The 20,122-nt window shown below is 43.6% G+C and overlaps 1 pseudogene; it reads left to right on the top strand.

The window, feature by feature from the left end:
- The first annotated feature begins 517 nt into the window (after positions 1-517).
- Positions 518-1,732, top strand: LOC110566174 (large ribosomal subunit protein uL10-like; annotated as a pseudogene).
- Positions 1,733-20,122: the final 18,390 nt, after the last annotated feature.

Raw genomic sequence — 20,122 nt, forward strand, 5'->3', positions numbered from 1 at the left:
TGTGGCCTGAAATGATTCAGAATGGGAAGTGTAGGGACTTTGAGACGTGATAAGTTATTTGGGGGGTAACTCTGGATTTGGAGACCATGCAATGGCCTGGGAAGGCTATGTTGCTGCCAGAACAGGCAATAATATGGATGCAATTCTTTCTTCAGTATTGAATGGGACCAGAAGAGAAGACGACAGCACGAGACAAGTGTCCGGGTGTGTTGGACAGACTTCAGTCTTTCTTCCTTTGTATGACTGACAGTTGATCTGTTATCTAGCTGGACATTGAGTGACTAGGGGTGGCCACTGACTAGGTACCAGAGATAAGTTGCTTCCTTGACAGGATGGAGTAAGACAGGGCACAGTGTTCAATGAAAAACTTATGAGTTATTTACTCTCATATTGTTGAACCGTGATTAGCTGCGGGGGGCTGAGATCTCTAAAAGCAAAACCATGTTCTCCCCAGGCGTTCTCAGTGGCGTGACATCGTCTCTAAACCCTACGTGGGAATCCCTGACGCACCGCCGTGATGCCCAGGGAAGAGAGAGCGACCCGGAAGTCCAGCTACGTCCTTAAGATGATCCAACTTTTGGGTGATTACCCAAAATGCTTCACTGTGGGAGCGGACCATGTGGGCTCCAAGCAGATGCAACAGATCCGCATGTCCCTCCGCGGGAAGGCCGCGGTGCTGATGGGCAAGAACACCAGGATGAGCAAGGCCATCAGAGGCCACCCGGAGAACAACCCAGCTCTGGAGAAACTGCTGCCCCACATCCGGGGAATGTGGGCTTTGTGTTCGCCAAGTAGGACCTCATTGAGATTAGGGATATACTGCCCGAGCTGGTGCCGTCGCCCAGTGTGAGGTCACTGTGCCAGCTCAGAACACTGGTCTAGGACCCGAGAAGACCTCGTTCGTCCAGGCTTTAGGCATCACCAATAAAATATCCAGAGGTACCATTGAAATTCTGAGCGATGTGCAGCTGATCAAAATTGGAGACAAAGTGAGAGCCAGTGGGTCCACGCTGCCGAACCTGCTGGACATCTCCTCCTTTGCCTTCCGGCTGACCATCCAGCAGGTGTTTGACAATGAAGCATCTATAACCCGGAAGTGCTTGACGTCACAGAGCAGACTGCACACCAGCTTCCTGGTCTGCAAATTGGTTACCCAGCTGTTGCCTCCGTGCCACACTCTATCATCAATGGACACAAGCGGGTCTTGGCTTTGTCTGTGGAGACTCACTACACCTTCCCACTTGCTGAGAAGGTCAAGGCCTTCTTGGCTGATCCATCCGCATTTGTGGCTGTTGCCCCTGTGGCCACCACGGCTGCTCCTGCTGCTGCGGCCCCAGCCAAGGCTGAAGGCAAGAACAGTCGGAGGAATCAGATGAGGATATGGAATTTGGTCTCTTCGACTAATCACCTCCCAAAGTAACCTGTTCAGCTAACTTATTTTGAGAAACAAGGAAATAAAGGCTTACTTTTTTTTTTTTTTTTTTTTTTTAAAGCCAAACCATAGACAGGGAGGGAGGGTACCTGCTGCTACGTGATGTCTGTTCGCTCTGCTTCAACACTCCTGAGGAGAACCCAGTCCAGGTCCTACCGGGAGAGCTGCTCCGTGATGTGCACCCATGTCCACGGTGCGCTCTCTTTAACCCTTTCTTCTGCAGTATGCCGGGAGAGCCTAGTCTAGGATCCCTCCGCTTGAGTTGGACTGTTCCAGTGCCCATTTTCAGGCGCTGTTTTTGGAGATGGCTTCCACTGGCTTAGTTATTAGGTGCTTTCTGAGTTTCAGAGTGTTCACATTTCTTTTTTTAAAATTATTTATTTTTATTTTATGTGCATTAGCATGAAGATGTCAAATCCCTTGGAACTGGAGTTACAGACAGTTGTAAGCTGCCATGTGGTGCTAGGAATTGAACCCAGGTCTTTAGGAAATGCAGACAGTGCTCTTAACCACCGACCCATCTCTCTAGCCCCTGAGTTCACATTTCTTGTTCCGTGTGCTTCTGCTCTAATCCTCTTGATTCTTAGAAACTTATGCACTTTTTTTTTTCCTTGAGGAAAATTTACCTGTTTACACTTGTAGCTTTCTTCTGGAAGGTAGAAAAAAAAAAAAAAAAAAAAAAAAAGGCAAGAAATCAACCCTACCAAGCTGAATTGGGAACTTTGTCATTTCCTTCTCCTCCTCCTATTCTTCTCTAGACAGGGTTTCTCTGTGTAGCCTTGGCTGTCCTGGACTCAGTTTGTGGACTGGGCAGGACTCGATTCACAAATATCAACCTGGTTCTGCCTCCCAGAGTGTTGGGGTCACAGACATGCGCTACCATGCCTAACTTCTTAATAAATGTGTTTTTATGCATGAACACATAAGTGTTGGATTTCTATGCTAGTTTCAGTGAAAAGCTTTTGACTTACTGTTAGAGCTCCTGGATCTTCATTCTGCTGTCAATATCCTGGTTCCCTTTCCAAGCCATCAGAAAGTACAGAAACAACCCAGAAATAACCCAGCTGTGCACCCAGCTATCGCTCAGCGAATGACTCAGGGCTGAAGACACTGATGCTCTGGACTTGGGCTCACTCATAGTTAGCGTCTATCTCTGTGATCAACTGGACTGCTTTCCTCTGTCTTGTTTATAGATGAGCATTTCTATCAAACACTGAGCTTCATGCTTACGGTGAGTGTAGATGGCTTTTTCCAACTTGGTGGTTTGGGAGAGACTGGCTAAAAGGAAAAGTGCTGGAGAGGTGGCATAATGATTTAGAATGCCGCCTGCTCTTGCAGAGGACCTGGCACCTACATGGTGGCTCACGACCACCTGGAACTACAGGTCCAGGAATCTGGTGCCCTCTTTTGCCCTCCGTGGATGCCAAGCACGCTTGTGGTAAATAGACATAATACACGCAGGCAAAAATATCCATACACATAAAATAAAACAAAACCTAAAGGAATCACGTGCTGTCAGTTTTTCCGGTCATGATTTGCCCTTATGCATAACGATAAGCTTCCTTTTATTCTTTCTCTGCTTGGGGTGATGTGCGGTAGCCTGTCTGAGAGTTACGTAGCCTATTCTTTTCCCCAGTTTCTAGGAGGTTTGTTCTATTTTGAGGCTGAGTTTCGTGTAGCCCAGGCTGGCTTTTGAATTTCTGATCCTTCTGCCTCTCCCTGCCCGGTGCTATCTCTCAGGTGTGTACCTTCACCCTCAGCTTCCTAGGGCTCTTTTTCTCATCCTCTAGCAGCTCATCTTCTCACCAGTGCCTTCTGTCATGGCAATGTCTCTTGCCACATCCAGGAGCTTCCCATGGACACGGGTCCTGCTGCCTTATTGCTTCTCTCCCAGTTTGAACTTTTAGGTTGTCAGTGCAAAAGCTTACGGGGCTAATTTTCACCCACTGATCTTTCTCCCAGGCATAGCTGCAAGCTAACAGATAGGAGCTGAGGCCTATGGCCCATGCGACTGTGCTGTCATCAACCTTCCCTGTTCTCCTTACTCTTGTCAAACAGTCTGTTAACTCATGCTGAACGTTTAGAAGTTTGTAACCGACCACTTTACAAGGAATTGTGTTACTCAAAGGTCCTGTTCTTTATTAAATGGCTTTTTTGCTGGCTTGGAGGATTGTAGTGTAGGTTTCGCAAGCTTTGGAGTGGAGTTCTTGGCTCAGCAAACCATGGGTTAAAACTTACATGTAGGGAGAAAGAAAAAAAAATCTGCTAGTGCTTCATAGGCTTCATTAAACTCTCTGCTTCGACTGAATGCGGTAGATCTGATGCTGCTTGGCCATGCCAGCTTGCAGCTCTGGATCCTTCTCCAGCTCTGGAAGGCACTCTGCATGCACATCAAAGCCACCTGGGTTCTCTGGCTTTCCACAGGACATGGGGGGAGAAGAGATGCTATGTCTAGGCATTTATTTCTGTAGTGAGGTTGCTGCCAGTTGCTGTGCCTCTCAGTCATCATTGCTCTTGTGTAGGTGATAGCTCACTCAGTTTTTCCCTCTGGGTCTTCAGTCCACAGTGAGTTGCCTTGGCCACTTTTTCTCTTTACTGCTCATGCCCTTTAAATAAAACCTCTTCAAAATTCCCATCTTGAATGTTTCATTTGTTCTGTCCTTTGTGTGTGTGTGTGCATTTGTGTCTGTGTGTGCCAGCTCAAGTGATATAGAAAGTTTGAAATTCTGAAGGAAAAGGTTATGCTATTTTAAGTTTGAATGAATTATATGATGAAACAGTCTTGGACACTCAAGGAACTGAGAGTAGGCTTTTCGGTACAAAATATAGAAAAAGGATCAAAGGGAAACATATTTAATCATTTTTTTCATGTAAGATTTATTTTGGTGTTGTGCTTGACCTCAGCACCTCCTACATGCCTAGCAGGGGCTGTTCCACTGAGCTAGGCGTCCTCGGGCTGTAACCACATTTTTTAGGTCAGAAAAGCAAGTGAAAACCTTTTTTTTTTCTTCCAAGAATACCTCTATCATACAATGTTATACTTGAGAAAGGATTACTGATAGCTAAAATGTTTCCAGAGTGTTGGTGTCTCAGTTAGGGTTTCTGTGCTCTGATAAACACATGACCAAAAGCAGCTTAGGGATAAAAGGATTTATTAGATATTACAACTCTCAGATCACACACCATCACTGCGAGAAGGCAGGAACTCAAGACAGGAACCTGGAGGCAGGAACTGAAGCATTCTCTTGAGGAATGCTGCTCATTGGCTTTCTCAGACTGCTTTCTTTTTCTTTTTTGTTTTTTATGATGGCAATTTTTTTATTTAACTTTTATTAATTACACTTTATTCATTTTGTATCCCCCCATAAGCCCCTCCCTCCTCCCCTCCTGGTCCCATCTTCCCCCCCTTTCTGCATGTATGCCCCTCCCCATGTCCACTGATTGGGGAGGTCCTCCTCTCCTTCTTTCTGATCTTAGTCTATCAGTTCTCATCAGAAGTGGCAGCATTGTCAGGGTTCTAGGTTATCTCCATGAATAGTCCTTGGTTGGAGTATGAGTCTCTGGGAAGTTCCCTGTGTTCAAATTTTCTTGTTCTGTTGCTCTCCTTGTGGAGTTCCTGTCCTCTCCAGCTCTTACTATTTCCCAGTTCTTACATAAAATTCCATTTACTCTGCCCAACAGTTGGCCATCAGGCTCAGCATCAGACTGCTTTCTTACACAACAAGGGGCCACCTGCTTAGGGGGTACACCACCCTGAGCTCAAAAACAAAAACAAAACAAGACAAAACAAACAAAAACCACTAACCAGGACAGTTGGTAAAATTCTGCTCACCTCTCTTTCTCTTTCTTTAGTTTTTTGAGACAGGGTTTCTCTGTGTAGCCTTAGCTGTCTTAGATCGCGTTGTAGACCAGGCTGGCTTCAAACTCACAGTGATCTGCCTGCCTCTGCCCCCCACACTGAGTGCTGGGATTATAGGTGTGCACCATCATGGCTGGCTTCTCTCTCTTTTTTTGATAAGCAGTTTTCCATTAATTAATTAAATAATTTATTTATTGTGTGTGTGTGTGTGTGTGTGTGTATGTGTGTGTGTGTGTGAGAGAGTTGTATTTCTTCCTCCCGAATGTGAATTCTGGGGACCAAAATTATGTTGGTACCCACGGAACCCTTAGGGACTTGGGGCCTCCAGGACGCAGAACTGGAAGGTTCCAGCCCGGCAAGCAGACAGATGTGCACACGTGTCCCTTCTCACACGGGGCAGTCCTGTGTGGCACGCCTCCTGCAGTGGCTGCTGTCTAGACTCTGTCCAACCCACCTCTAGCTAGTGAATTCAGCTCTCAGCTGCTAAGACTTGAGTCATGGCTCATTATTCTGTATTCTACAGAGAACCCCATACTCTATCTTGCTCCCACTCTCCTCTGAGGAAGATCCTCTCCTACAACCTCTATTTTTGCTTCTAGAGATCTCAGCCTAAGACACTTACTCACTGTCCCTAATCTTGAGTTTTCCATTTATTGACTTCCTGGGAAAGATTCCATGTCCATATATATGGATCCAAATGCATTCATTTGACAGCCTCGTACTATTCCGTTCATGGTTTGACCATAACTAATGTAGCACATTTCCAGCACAGACATTTCCTCTCTGTAAACTTCAAAATCTCATTTTTATACATTTAAATGCAATTACTGCCTTACCACATTTTAACTATCCAGTTAGTTGCTAGTGAGCCTTTCATCAATCTCCTGAGCTGCAAAACTTTAGTGCTTTGCTATCGTTTGGAATACAGCTCTGTTCTCAGAGCAATTCATCTTTGTATGTGACAAGCAATAAGGTCCCAGCTGGCCCCTCTCCTCTGAATCTCTGACTTTACAGCCTCAGTCTCTGAACACGAGGTTCAGGGCCAGCTTCCATTCTAAGCTGCACGTAAGGACCTTCGAGAGTCTAACTCAGACCCTCCAGGGCTTAACTTAGACAGTCTAGATATGTCTTCCTGCTGGAGAACAGGGCCCTTCTATGTTTTCTGATAAGAATGGATATCCAAAATCTCTCAGATGCTTTTGAGAACAAATACTCAAAAGCTTTCCTTTTTTTTTTTTTTTTTTTTTTACTAGAAGTGCACATAAGCATGTCTGTTGGCTTCTGTTCGCACATCTTACCCAGAGGACACACAAGAGACTGGGGTGAGGTCAGGGGGGTGGATAACAGAGAAGCAGATACACACAGAGAATGAATTAAAAAGCTGAAGGATGGGAGGGTGGAGAAAACTTGTATTCCCAGGGTGTATGCCCTTTTGTGCTTTTGCAGTATTATACTATGTGCTTTCTCAAATGGTAAATACGATTTAATTCTGCAAATGTGTGTATGCTCCAGCAGTGGAGATTTAGGTCACCACAGACAGACAGGAATACAAAATGCAGTGCTAGAGAGCAGACAAGCCATTTCTAAATTCCTTTCCATGCTCAGAAGCTGTGTGGTATCCATGAACACAAATCGGAGGGCAGGAGAGCCTGCTCCATAGCTAAGCTCAGCTCTCAGCTCTCAGTGCTGCCCTGGACCAGCTGCTTCTGATCACACATCTCCTCCTGTGTAGAGTTAAGACAGTCACCCTTGCAAGTGACACGCTTTACAATATTCTGTTGCTACTGGATACATGTCTTACTGTCCCTGCGCCTCTCCAGTCTTCAGAAAGTTGGGCAAAAGGGTCCTTCAGCTCTACGATGAACAGTTTTGAATCTGGAATCATGAGCTTGGCTATAAGAATGTTGTTTTCCTTTATCCCAACAAAGCAGCCTGCCAAGTTCAAAAAGGAAATGAAGAATGAGAGACATTTGGGTTTAGAGATCCAGTCCAACCTGGCTAACTCTGAGGCCACCAGTTCTTCTTCCCTTGGCCCAATTAAACTAGCCAGGAAGATGGCTCAGCAGGTTAAAGGCCCTTGTCTGATAACTCAGGTAAAAACAAGATGTAGCAGCTCACCTCTGTAATCTCATCACTGCAGAGAGATAGCAGGGGAACACAGGAGAGTTGCCCGGAAGCTCGCCTGGAATGTGGAGGAGGGCAGCAGCAGCAAGAGAGACCCTGACCAATGAGATGGACAGCAAGTGCTCACACACTCACTCCCTAAAGTTGTCCTCTGACCTCCACATATGCACTGTAGAACACACATGTGCAAAGTCTGCCCCCTCTCTCCCTCATTTCTCTGTCTCTCTGTCTCTCTGTCTCTGTCTCTGTCTCTGTCTCTCTCTCTCTCTCTCTCTCTCTCTCTCTCTCTCACACACACACACACACACACAGAGAGAGAGAGGGAAGTTGGAGGCCAATACTATATACATCTTTCTACAAGTTGCTGTTTAACAACACTCATTTGCTGGTTGGAATATTGCCCTTGGTCAGGTCCCATCATTCTGTCATTATTTAGACATTCTTCTGCTAACGAATACTGAGCTTATTTCTAATCTTCCTCCTGCACAGATACTCCTACAATATAGATCTTTGTAAGTGTTTCCCCATGCACCTATGCAAAAAAAGCCTTCCTCAGCCAATGGATACCTAGAAATAGAACTGTTGAATTCTATATTATGCTTACTTTCAGCCTTACAAAATATTGCTAAACCACTTTCCAAAGAGGTTGTGACAATTCACACTTCCACCCACCCACCCAGACTATTACCTGACTTTTTTGCCATCTTGGTGAATATGAAGCGCTCTCTTATTTAGTCCGCGTTTTCCGCATTCCTAAGTCGAGCATCTTCTCATATACACTTTCCATCTGTGACTTGTCTCTATATACCATTGCCTGTCTCTCCCTCCCCCCTTCTTTTATATTGATTTTTGGGAGTCCTATATATATTCTGGAAATTATTAATTTTGTTTGAGATATGTCAGCAGAGGGCTGAAAAGCAGCTCACCAAGACTTATTGAAGCAGTGTCCTCTGCAAGAGAAGACACCACTCTTACTCGATCAGTCATCTCTCCAGTCCCTTAAAAAAAAATGAGCCTTTATTTATGCATTATATGCAAACTATATGCATAAGCTATGTTCTGAAAAGATTAAGAAAGTATTCTGTGCACAAGCATGTACGCGTGTGAGTGTGTGCACGTGTGCATGTGACAGGCGTCTGCCTTTTTTTTTCCTTTTTCCTCACCCACCTGGAACTCAGCAAGTAGACAAGGCTGGCTGGCCAGGAAGCCCCAGGAAGCCTGTCTCCATCTCGGCAGCCCAAGGACTACAAGTGTGCACTACCACTGCCTGTGGTTCTTCAAATGGAGGTTCTGGGGCCTGAACTTTCATCTTTGTGTCTAACTGAGCTACCTCCTCAGCTCAACGTATTTTAAAACATTATGCAACTGCTACAAAGAACCAGGGAAGAGAGGCAGAGGAAAATGTGCCGGCTAGCTTTAGGTCATCTTGACGTAAGCTAGAGTCACCGGAAAGGATAGAAGCTCTTATGGAGAAGATGCCTCCATAGGATCAGGCTGTAGAGAAGCCTGTCAGGCATTTTCTTAATTAGTGATTGACAGGTGAGGGCCCAGCCCATTGTGGGTGGGCCCATCCCTGGGCTGCTGGTCCTGGGTTAATAAGAAAGCAGGCTGAGCAAACCACGAGAAGCAAGCCAGTATGCAACACCCTTCATGGCCTCTGCATCAGCTCCTGCTTCCAGATTCCTGCCCTGCTCGAGTTCCTGCCCTGACTTCCTTCAGTGATGGACTTGAAAGCCAAGTAAACCCTTTCCTCCCCAAGCTGCTTTGGTTGTGGTGCTTTACCACACCGATGATTACCCTAAGTATGAGAGAGCAAAGGTGAGGCAGTGTCGCACAGGTGGGCCTGATTCCTGCTGGGATTTCTCCTTAGTCTAGTTTCCTGGTTGCCCTTTCTGTTTTGTACCATTTCTCTGAGTGCTTGCCTTCCTCTTCAGAAGGTCCTTTTCTGCGTCTCTGGTGTCTGCATTCAATTTTGAAGCTGTTTTAGCACACTTGGATGGAGCCCTGTATAATGATCTTTTACTAATTTTTGCTCAGATTCCTTATCAAATGATCATATCCCAGAATCATTTCCTAACATACCCATTTATGCTCGCAACAGAGACTGCTTTAATTTGCATACTATTGTGAGTCAAAGTATGCTTTTAAATGAGGAAAATGTTTTTATAATGCGAATAAAATTTGGGAGTTGCTTTAAACTTGGACTTGTGAAGGTTTTTAATCAGAGCAAGCTTGAGGACACCTGATGTCTCTCCATTATTCACAGCACATTTATAAAATGGATTTACAAAATTCCTCCTCTCGGGATTTGAAAATGGATGTGCACTCCCTACCATTTTTGTTGCCAAGGGAGCACACATCTGTCCTGGAAAACCTTCCTGCAGTGTAGTGTCAGCAGAGATAGATGAATGAGAGTACACACGGTTCTGGAATAATAGTGCACTTCTGCTAAAGGATGATGTCATCTCTTTGCTGTTGTTTCTGCCATCCTAAGTAGCACAAAATCCACCCAGCCTAGAGAGTGAATTACAAGGGCATCATACTGGCAAGGTGAGATGAAATTAAAAACAGACAGTAAAATTTAATTTAAAAAGAGGAGAGCTTTGAAAAGATCCAGTTTGCAATGTATTTTTTTTTCTCAAGTAAGGTCTTGATCTAATTACTGTATCATAATTTGCTATCATTTTGGATTAGCAGGAAAGATGCAAAGCTTATTCCTAATAGCTGGATTGTTAAAGGTACACTCATATACTACCAGACTATAATTAGGCACGCTGTAATTGATTTCAGTCTTTAAAGGGCACATTTAAATGCCAGCAAATAAAGATGCCTTTTATCAGTTAAACCCACTCACTACATTGCCACATGGCTCAGGGTGACACTGAGAAAAGGTGTGCTGGCTTTCTCTGGATACTAAGAAAAGAATGTCGTCATCCCAAAAAAACAGCTTGTGACTCTGTACTGCCGGTTTTGGAGGTCAGTATTAACTCAGAGCTTTTGCTTTGTTCTCTCTCTCTCTCTCTCTCTCTCTCTGTTTGTCTCACTCTCTCCCTCTTGCTCTCATTCTCATGTAGGCCAGGCTAGCTTCAAGCTCTGTATGTAGCCAAGGATGTTCTGATCCTTCTGTCAACACTCGCTCAAATGTTGGGATTACAGGTGTATCTATGCTCAGCGTTTCTCCCACATCTCTGTTTTCTCTCTCTCTCTCTCTCTCTCTCTCTCTCTCTCTCTCTCTCTCTCCCTATCTATCTCTTTATCTCTCTATCATCTCTCTATCTTTCTATCTATCTACAGGGTCTTATTACAAAGCTCAGGTTGATCTTGAACTCATTGTTCTGTCTTTTTTTTTTTTTAATTTATTATGTATACAGTGTTCTTTCTGCATGAACACTTGCACACCAGAAGAGTGCACCAGATCTCATTATAGATGGTTGTGAGCCACCATGTGGGAATTGAACTCAAGACCTCCAGAAGAGCAGTCAGTGCGCTTAACCTCTGAGCCATCTCTCCAGCCACCCATTGCCCTGTCTTAGCCTTCCAGTGCTGACAGGGCATGTGCCACCATCAGCAGCGTTCCACATTTTTAGAGCACTATCAAAACATGAATCTTCAACTTTCCGCATTCTTACCTTCCCATTCTTTCTTTTTCTTCCTCCTCTCTCCTTCTTCCTGCCCTGCAGTACTGGGTGTGAAACCTAGCCCCCTTTTTTAACTCTTTTTTTTTTTTTTTAATGCAGTTTATTCAGGAACCTTGAACAATCATCTGACCCTGGGGAAAGCCAGCCCACAGCTTAAATAGCCTCTGGGTAGCCAACCCCAGCGTGCCACATGGGCAATGCAGATAGGTCCACATACATGGAAGCAAGCCAGATCCTCGGCCTTAGCCAAATGTGGAGTTGTTCATGACAGAGAGCACTCACCATCGGGAAGGTGGAAGGCGGAAACCAGCTCCATCTTTAAGGCATAGCATTCCGCAGCTCTCTGCAGTTCCCCCTTTTTGTTTTAGATGTATCAGGCAAGAGTAGAGGTCTGATCTCTGATATTAGAAATAAATTGGGACTTTGTACCGATGTTCATTTAGGTGTCATCCACCCAAAGAGCATCAGACCCGTCCAATACCTTTTTCTCAGAGGTGGGACCTGGGGCATCAACCCGCATGCAATCAGACATGTTCTTCTCTGGGTCGAAAGCGGTTGACCCTGAGTGCAGTGCTTAGCCTCGCATCCTGAGCGTAACATTTTAACATGGTAGCCAACCATGCTTGGGGAGACTGTCCTGCTTCAATGGCTGTAAAGGCCTGAATGGTCATGGCTGCATTACGCTGTTGTGAGACTCTAATCTTGCATATACCTTTTTTAACTCTTTTGAGACAATATCTTATTAAATTGCCCAGGCTGGCATTGAACTCACTCTATAGTTCAGGCAGGTCTTGAAGTTGCCACTGTCCTGACTCAGCTGCTGAAGGAATTGGGATTATAGGCATGTGCCACCAGCTGTGGCCTTCTCCCTGCCTCTCAGTCTCTAAAGACAATATGTGAATTTTTGAAAAGGTACACGTAATGGCTGGGAGGAATAAATTCTATAGTTAGGTTAAATCAAAGAATCAAATTTCAAAGCTGGATTATGAAGTCATGAAAAGGAGGGAGAAAGCAGAAGTAGAGAAAGAAGGGACAGTAGAAGTAAAATGAGCTGTTGTTCATTGAAAAAGCAAATCTGCTGTTTGACTAGAGAGCAAAGGGCTTTCGTAGTGCTGAGTAGCTGGGCCTTCTTTTGAACAAGTCCTGAGATAAGGAGGCAGAAGGAACTAAGACATTAATTAATAGTAATAAAAACTTGCAAAACATTAGTAACAAACTCACAAGGCAATTTCATTTCCAGGCACGTTTCCACATATCACAGGTAAAACACTGTTTTCGCGAATACATTTTTAACATAGGGTTTACTTGCAGAAGCTATTTTTGTGGCTTAGGGAACAAATTGTTCATTGAAACAGAACTTTGTTGATCTGGTTTCAAAGAATTCTCTTATATGAAAAATTCTGTAAAGCAGATGGGATCAGAACAAGAATACTAGGTAATGAAAATGTTCTTTTGGTATATAATATGCTTTTTGCTTTAAAAGTATTAGTATGCAAGGCACCGTGACAGGAACAGAAAAGAGGAAGTAAGGAGAGAGTATTTGAAACCTGTATGTGCTCTGTAGTTTCCAGAATAGACCCCATGAAAGGGGCAAGAACTGCCCTCATTCTGCTGATGAAAACACGCTCCCAAGAAGGAGTGACTTAGGAAATGAAGCATCTGCATGTCTCTGTCTTGGTCTCTCTTGGTGTTTTGACTCCCGGCATTGAAGAGTTCAGAACTGGCACTTCTTGGGAAGTCTTGAAAGAGATATCCCACTAAGACCTTCAGGACCCGGTTGCTCTTGACATTGCCCAGTTCTGTTTCTCTCTGATGTGGTTGACTTGGGTTAGTCAGGCCCCAGATAATGACTTCTGAGCCGACCGCATGCAGGTGGGCAGGTCTGTTCTCTGCATGGAAAGGGTACTTTTTATCTTAGTATGAAGAATCGGTCAGCTGTAAACAAGAGACAACCAGCCAGAAATTAACAAGATGACACAGTTAGGAAGATTTAAATCAGAGCTAGAGGCCAAAAGAGACTCTGGTAGCTGCTTTTCTTTTAAAAATGTCCTTACAGGTTTATTTATTTTTATTTATGTGTATGTATATGAGCCTAGGTCAGTTTATGGGCACCATGGTTACATGGGAGTCTGCAGAGCCTGGGCAAGATTTTGGATTCCTTGGAACTATGGTTAAGACAGTTCTAAACCACCTAGTAGCTACTGGGAACCAAACCCAGGTCCTCTGTAAGACGGTCATCTTTTCTTAACTGCTGAACCATCTTTCCAGCTCAGTGACTTAGTTTCAATTGGTGCAGAGTTAAGAAGAGAGAGAGAGAGAGAGAGAGAGAGAGAGAGAGAGAGAAGAAAACTGTATCTAACAAGCTAGTTGTTTTAGAAGACTTCTCCCCAGTCAAGACTTTGTTGAGAGAATCCCTAGGGGATGGGCTCTGTCCATCTCCCTTTGTCCTGTGTGTAAGGCACCCATTTGTCACAGACAGATTGGTGTGATGCCAAAGTTCCCTCTACCTGGGCTGCTGGGGCATACTGGCTGCTGGATCCTGCCCTGGCCCACCTCCAAATGGAGACCACCAGTTTTAGCAGGATTCTAAGAGATCCTGCCTAATTAACACATCTTCCTGCACCCTGCTTGCCTGGCTACTCTGATAAAGAGATCTGATGCCGTTTTCCTTTTGTGTTGCTTCCCTGCCTGCTAATCATCTTTGTTTAGAATGGTTACTCTCATTTTCCAAAAGGTGACAAACACTCAGGCCAAAATAATCTTCATCGATGTAACATTATACCATGACCATGATTCTCAAATGTAAGCCTTACGATTACATGTAGGTCTTTTGATGCCTTGGGAAGTAAAATGAAAACACAGAATGTGTCTAACAGTTTTGGTAGGAACTCACCGAACAAAACCTTGCAGGCTAGGCGCCATTCAACAAATCTTTTGACTACTTCAGTTACTCTTCTGGTTAATTGATCTCTTCACATTTTCAGCTGTGAGTTTATTTAACTTTGGACTTCATGACAGAGAGAGAGATGGTCTCTTTGCTCTTAGAAGAATAAACAGGCTCTTTTATTCTCTTCTTCTTCTTGGTTTATCAAGACAGGGTTTCTCTGAGTGTAATTTTGGGTGTCCTGGAACTCACTCAATAGACCAGACTGGCCTCCAACTCACAGATACTGAGAGATACAGTACTCCCAAGTACTGGAATTAAAGGCGTGAGCCGCCCCAGCCCAGCTGTAGTCTCTTCTATATAATTGTCTGAAATGCAGATACACAACAAACCATAATGACTGAGTTAGGGCAGGCACTAAGATCAGTCTCGCTCTTCACATCATCTTCCTGTGCTGTGTCCCTGAGGAACCAGGTGTAACGCTGAGCTAATGTGAGAGCCCCTCTGGCTGGGTCAGAACTCCCGTCTGCCTTGGTTTTGTCTCAGGCCTCTTCTTGCTTCCAGGGCCAACTACCAAATGCTCATCTGGGTCTACATGGTCTTAACCTATTCAGGTTTTCCTTGTTGATTTCATAGATGGCTTCTCTCTAATGTAGCAGCTACCAGCTTGGGCTGTGCAAATCTCCTCATGTGTCCAAGTAGTAAGAACCCCATGTTTAGCTCCTTGCTGCTTTTCCTGCAACACCGACATCTCCCTGCTCTTGTGGCCAGGCACATTTATTTCTCCCACCTCCTCAGTTCCTCCCTGTTGCAAGTTATTTCATGATGGGAGTTGTTGTTTTCTGATCGAAGTTAAGGTAAAACAGCTAACTTTGAACTGACTCTGCAGTGGGAACATTTTGTCACAGGCAGAGACTAAAGGCCATGATATTTTCCTGTCAATGATAGCCAATGCTCTTTTTCTCCCCAAATCATCAGGTAATAACTTTGGGCCTTACTGTTTTATCCTTTGTACTAGGGTTCTCAAAGTGTCTTACATGAAAAGCTCTATGCTAAATTAAATTTGGAAGGTTCTGGATTAGAGTCATATTGGCTTTTCTTGCTGACCATTTTTTTTTCCCAGAACCCTGACTGCAATGTTAATTTCTTCTCTGTATTTCCCAGATGGATATTAACATTCTGCAAAGCATATTGGGAAATGTTCCTTTCCTTGCTCTTAGCCAGCCTCAGTCTCTCTTAACCTGGATGACACTAGGTTAGTGTCAGCATTATGTCACATCCAAAACAAACAAGCAAACAAACAACCTCCCTGAACTAAAAAACCCAAGCCTGGGCAAGAACCCAAACCCAAACTGAAGCAAAACACCATCTCCTTCTCTTCAGGAAGCAGTATGTGCTCATCAGGACAGATGCTTCTAGAAGAGGAAGCATGTGGAGACCATGTCACTCAGCAGCATTTTTACAAATATCTTGTCCTAAAGACCCCTTGCTGCCCAGCTGCTTCCAGCATCTCTCCCCTTTTCTGCAGACTCTAGTTGTTTAATTTCTCCTCTTAACTTCTAGATCTGTGGTATTCTTTGAAGATGAGCTCCATGCTCTTTCGGTGTGGCCTCGGAGCACCGCGTTCTTTGTTCTGCCAATGTAAAGACTAGATGTGGAATCCTTAGGTTCCCTGGATCTGTGATTCTAGGTAGCAAAGTGCTGTAAGGTAGAAGATAGAACCTAAAGTGAAGGGTGTTGTTGATAGCAGCATTTACTTCTTATATCTTAGGTGAGATTCGAGGCGATGATGGTTATTGAGCATAAAAATTTTTAAGACTCCCAAATTATATAATCTTGAGTATTGTGTGAGACAGGATTTCTCTATGTAGTTCTGACAGTCTTGGAGCTTGGCTGGCCCCAAACTCACAGAGATCCTCCTGACTCTGCCTCTGAGGGCTGGCATAAAGCTGTGCACCACCATGCCTAGCCCAGGGTTTCTTAATTGAATGGAGATATTGATAAGCCTATTTGGCCTACTTGTTTGGCCTCCTTCACTCTTCCCCTTGCCAAGGTGAGATTTTAGACTACTCTCTTTGATGAAGACTTCTTTGATCATTGAAGCCTGTAGTAATCTTTTTAAGAATAGTAACTGAATTAGGCTTATTTAGCACCTGTGTTGTGCAGGAGAATGGTGTGGCAAAGATAAATGACAAAATTCTAACACTTGAAGGATATATTATTTTCCGTCATAGCTCATTTTCTTTGCCATTGAATGTCATCCATTAAACAGCTTCTGGAAACACCCAAATACTACCTTCTCGAGGTACTACCTTGTACAATTTGGGAGGTGGCCTGATTACATTAATTTGTTGTTAATTTCTTGTTATGCTAGTTTTTTTTTTCTTTTTTCAAACTAATTCTAATTCTTTTTGAGGGGGATGATTATATTTTGACAGTGTTTTTTTTTTTTTTTTTTTATTGTTTGAGACAGGGTTTCTCTATGTATTCCTGGCTGTCCTGTAACTCACTCCTTAGACCAGGCTGACCTCAAACTCACAAAGATTTGCCTGCCTCTGCCTCCTGACTGCTGGGATTAAAGGCATGCACCACTACTGCCTGGCTGACAGTGTTTGTATCTTTATGCAAAATTTATCATGCTGATTTTCCTTTATTCAAAATTCAAGAAATATTTGAGTTATTGAACTAACTTTGCTGTGAGATTAGTAAGTTAATGTGTACACTATTGGGGGAACAGCTGGATACTGAATCCTTCTGCAGCATGGTAAGAGAGTAGGGGCAGATAGAACACCCATTTTTTTTTAAAGAATTTATTTTTATTTTATGTGCATTGGTGTCTTGCCTGCATGTATGTCTCTGTGAGAGTGTCAGATCCTGGAATTAATAGGTAGTTTGTGATCTGTCAAATGGGTGCTGGGACTTGAACCCTGGGTCCTCTGAAAGAGCAGCCAGTCCTCTTAACCACTAAGACATCTCTCCAGCCCCTAGAACACCCATTTTTTTTATAAAGCTCTTTAGAACATTTAAAAAGCGTTATCTCAAAATATCAGAAAGAACATTCACTGACTCATACTCTTCAGGGTCCTGCAGTCTGCCAAAGAAGTAACGTTAAAGCTAGAGTGCATTAGAAATTTCTGTAGAAGAACAAAGTCTACAGATAACTAAAGGGAAAGAAAGATAGGCTAAATGATGATGCTATTTAGTTACATAACAAAACAGTCCAAATGGAGTGACTGAAACACAACAACCATTTCTCATCTCAGGCTCGTGTGGCCTGACTGGCTTCTGCTGGGTAGTCTTTACGCATCATTGCTCTAGATGTGTCTGGTCAGCCAGGAGCTGGGCTGGAACTGGAACATCTAAGGTGGTCTTCCATTGTCCAGGGCACTCTGCTTGTGATGATTCATTGTGGAGCCCAACAGCTGGCTCCCCAAAGGGGGAAGAAAAAGTTGCCAATTTTCTTAAGCTCTGACATTAGAAATCTTAGAGCATCGTTGCCAGGTTATCCTATTGGACAAGATGAATGAGAGGATCAGTCTGGATGTTAGGAGAGAAACATAGGCGGCATGCATGGAGAGGTATGAACTTCTGGTGGCCTTATTTGGGTACCACCTATGACATGTATTCACAGTTACATCTGGCACGTGTAGAAAGGACTGGATGCGCGTCTGGGCCAGGTATCCCAGCTACAGGATCTACACAGTGGAAGGCTATCCCGGGACAAAAAGAAAGGAAATACAGATGTGTGATGTAACGGGCGTAAACCCCTCCTACACCAGGCCGAGTGCAGGTTCACTTGTCTGAACTGTCTAGAAAAAGCAGCTCTACGGAGACAAAGAGAAGACTCGTGGTTGCCTGGGCTAGGAGAGGAGGTGGTAATAATTGTAAACAAGCATGAGAAATGTTACTGAGGTGATAAAAAGGCTCTAAAATGACATTATGCAGAGATGGTTGCACATTTCAGTGCTTACCAAAAACTGTTGAATTGTATTCTTAGAAGCAGGGAATCTGATGGAATGCAAATCATATTCCAATAAAGTTGTTAAGCCATGGGGCAGCGGCTTCTAGTTCAAAAGACATATTCCTTCACAATTTCAAGTTAATTTGAATAAATGTAGAACAAGTTAATTTTCCCATAGGAATAAATGCAAAGGAGGGGAACATATTACTTCTGTTTTATTTTCTGGTATGGATGTACGTGTGCGAGATATGTGCCCATGTGTGTGCATGTGCAGAAGCCAGCCGAGGGTGGCGGTCCTCTTCCATCATTCTGTACCTTACTCCTTTGAGGATAGGTCTTCCACTGAACCTGGAGGTTTCATTTCCCAGCTAGGTTGACATAAATTCCCAGGCATCCTGTCTAAGTCCCTCTAGGAGCTAGAGTTAGAGGCATGCAGGGGACCTGGCTTGGCCTGTCACTCGGATGCTGCAGTCTGAACTCTGCTCCCCATGCTGTCAGACCCAGTGCTCTTAGTCTCTGAGCCACTGCTCCAGTCCTGGGGAATGTGTTCTTAAAGTAAAAAACCCTTCCAATTGTGGCCTACTTCCTTAAATTTGTTTTCTCTTAAAATATTTTTAAAATTATATTTATTTATTTATTTATTTATTTGTGTTTGTGTGTGTGTGTCTGTGCATGTGTCTGCATGGCCCACCTTGGATGTGGTAGTAAGAGGACAACTTGTGCGAGTTGGTTCTCTCTTTTTACCATATGGGGTTCCAGGAATTGAGAAGAATTGAACTCAGGTCAGCGGCTTCGGGAGCAAATGCCCTTACCTGCCGAGACAGCACACTGGCCTTTACACCTGTGACAGCAAGTGCTCCTAATTTAACCAGGCTGATATCTAGACTTCCTTAAAAGTTTTAAACACATCTGACTTCCAGCCCCTGGCAATTGACTTCCCAGTGTTGTTTCTTGGCAGGATAACCATTACTTACATGGCACACCCAGATGACACTGCTATATACTAATCAAAAGGTTTTAATTCTTAAAAACGGCCAAATTAAAGAGGAGTTGACCACTAAGAGCCCTAGCCAAAGTTTAGTTAATACAGACTAGTGTCTTCTGCAGTGTAAAGATTGTGTTTACTTCTGCTAACCAGTTATTTTTCTAACTGTTGGGACCAAATACCAGACAAAAATAAACTTGGAAGTGTTTATTTTAACTTAAAGTTTGAAGGGATATAGCCCGTCATGATGAAGGCATGGCAGCAAGAGAAGGAGGTGGCTAGTTATATTGTTTTCATAATAACCATGGGGAGAGAGAGAGAGAGAGAAAAGAAAAAGAAGAAGAAGAAGAAGAAGAAGAAGAAGAAGAAGAAGAAGAAGAAGAAGAAGAAGAAGAAGAGAGAGACTCATTCTCTTTTTTTTTTCATTCAGCTTCACACCCTAAGCATGTGGGCTGGGACTACCCATATATTCAGGGTGGGTATTCTCTGCTCAGTTAAACCTTTCTAAAACACATCATAGACACATCCAAAAGTTTGTTTCTATGGTGATTCTAATCCAGTCAAGTTGACAGTGAAGATTAACCATCATGCTTTCTGACATTTCAATAAAAACAGTTTGCAAGCCTCTTGTCTTACCCATTTTGAAATTCTGCAAGTTTTGACACATTTTTATATAAGGAGACTCATATTGCTTTAAACTTTGCTCGTTATTACTCTATGTGCTTTACTGTTTGAAATAAGATTCATGAGATTCAGATGTACTACACTTCCAAGGTGGTGATAGTGTGACGTTGCCAGCCTGGCCTTTCCTGTTCGCCTCTTTCCAAGATGGGAAGAGTCCAACATTTATTGTGTGTATTCCAGGTGGCTCAGGAGCCCTTTGTATTGGGTTCTATTCAATTTGTAAGGAGTTTGTGTTCCATGAATTTGCATTGAGTTTCAAATTAAACTCAATAAACTTAAATTCCAAGTGAAGGTCTGTCTGATCCATTCAGCCTCTGGAGCTTGTCAGAAACTCCAGAATTGGCTTGGATTTCCTTCCAGGATTTATGAGCCTGGACTGAACACAAAGTTCATAAAGTGATCCAGCCCGAGTCACTTAGTCTAGGGTTTCAGAAGAAGGGTTTTGCACATTTTTGTCCATATCAAGTAAGCTGTCATCTTCCACTGAATTTATGGTCTGCTCTCCCTAAATGACCCCAGTTCACACTGCAGATCATCACCTTCATTGATGTTATG

This window comes from Meriones unguiculatus, chromosome 6 (genome assembly GCF_030254825.1).
Source record: "Meriones unguiculatus strain TT.TT164.6M chromosome 6, Bangor_MerUng_6.1, whole genome shotgun sequence".
NCBI lineage: Eukaryota > Metazoa > Chordata > Mammalia > Rodentia > Muridae > Meriones > Meriones unguiculatus.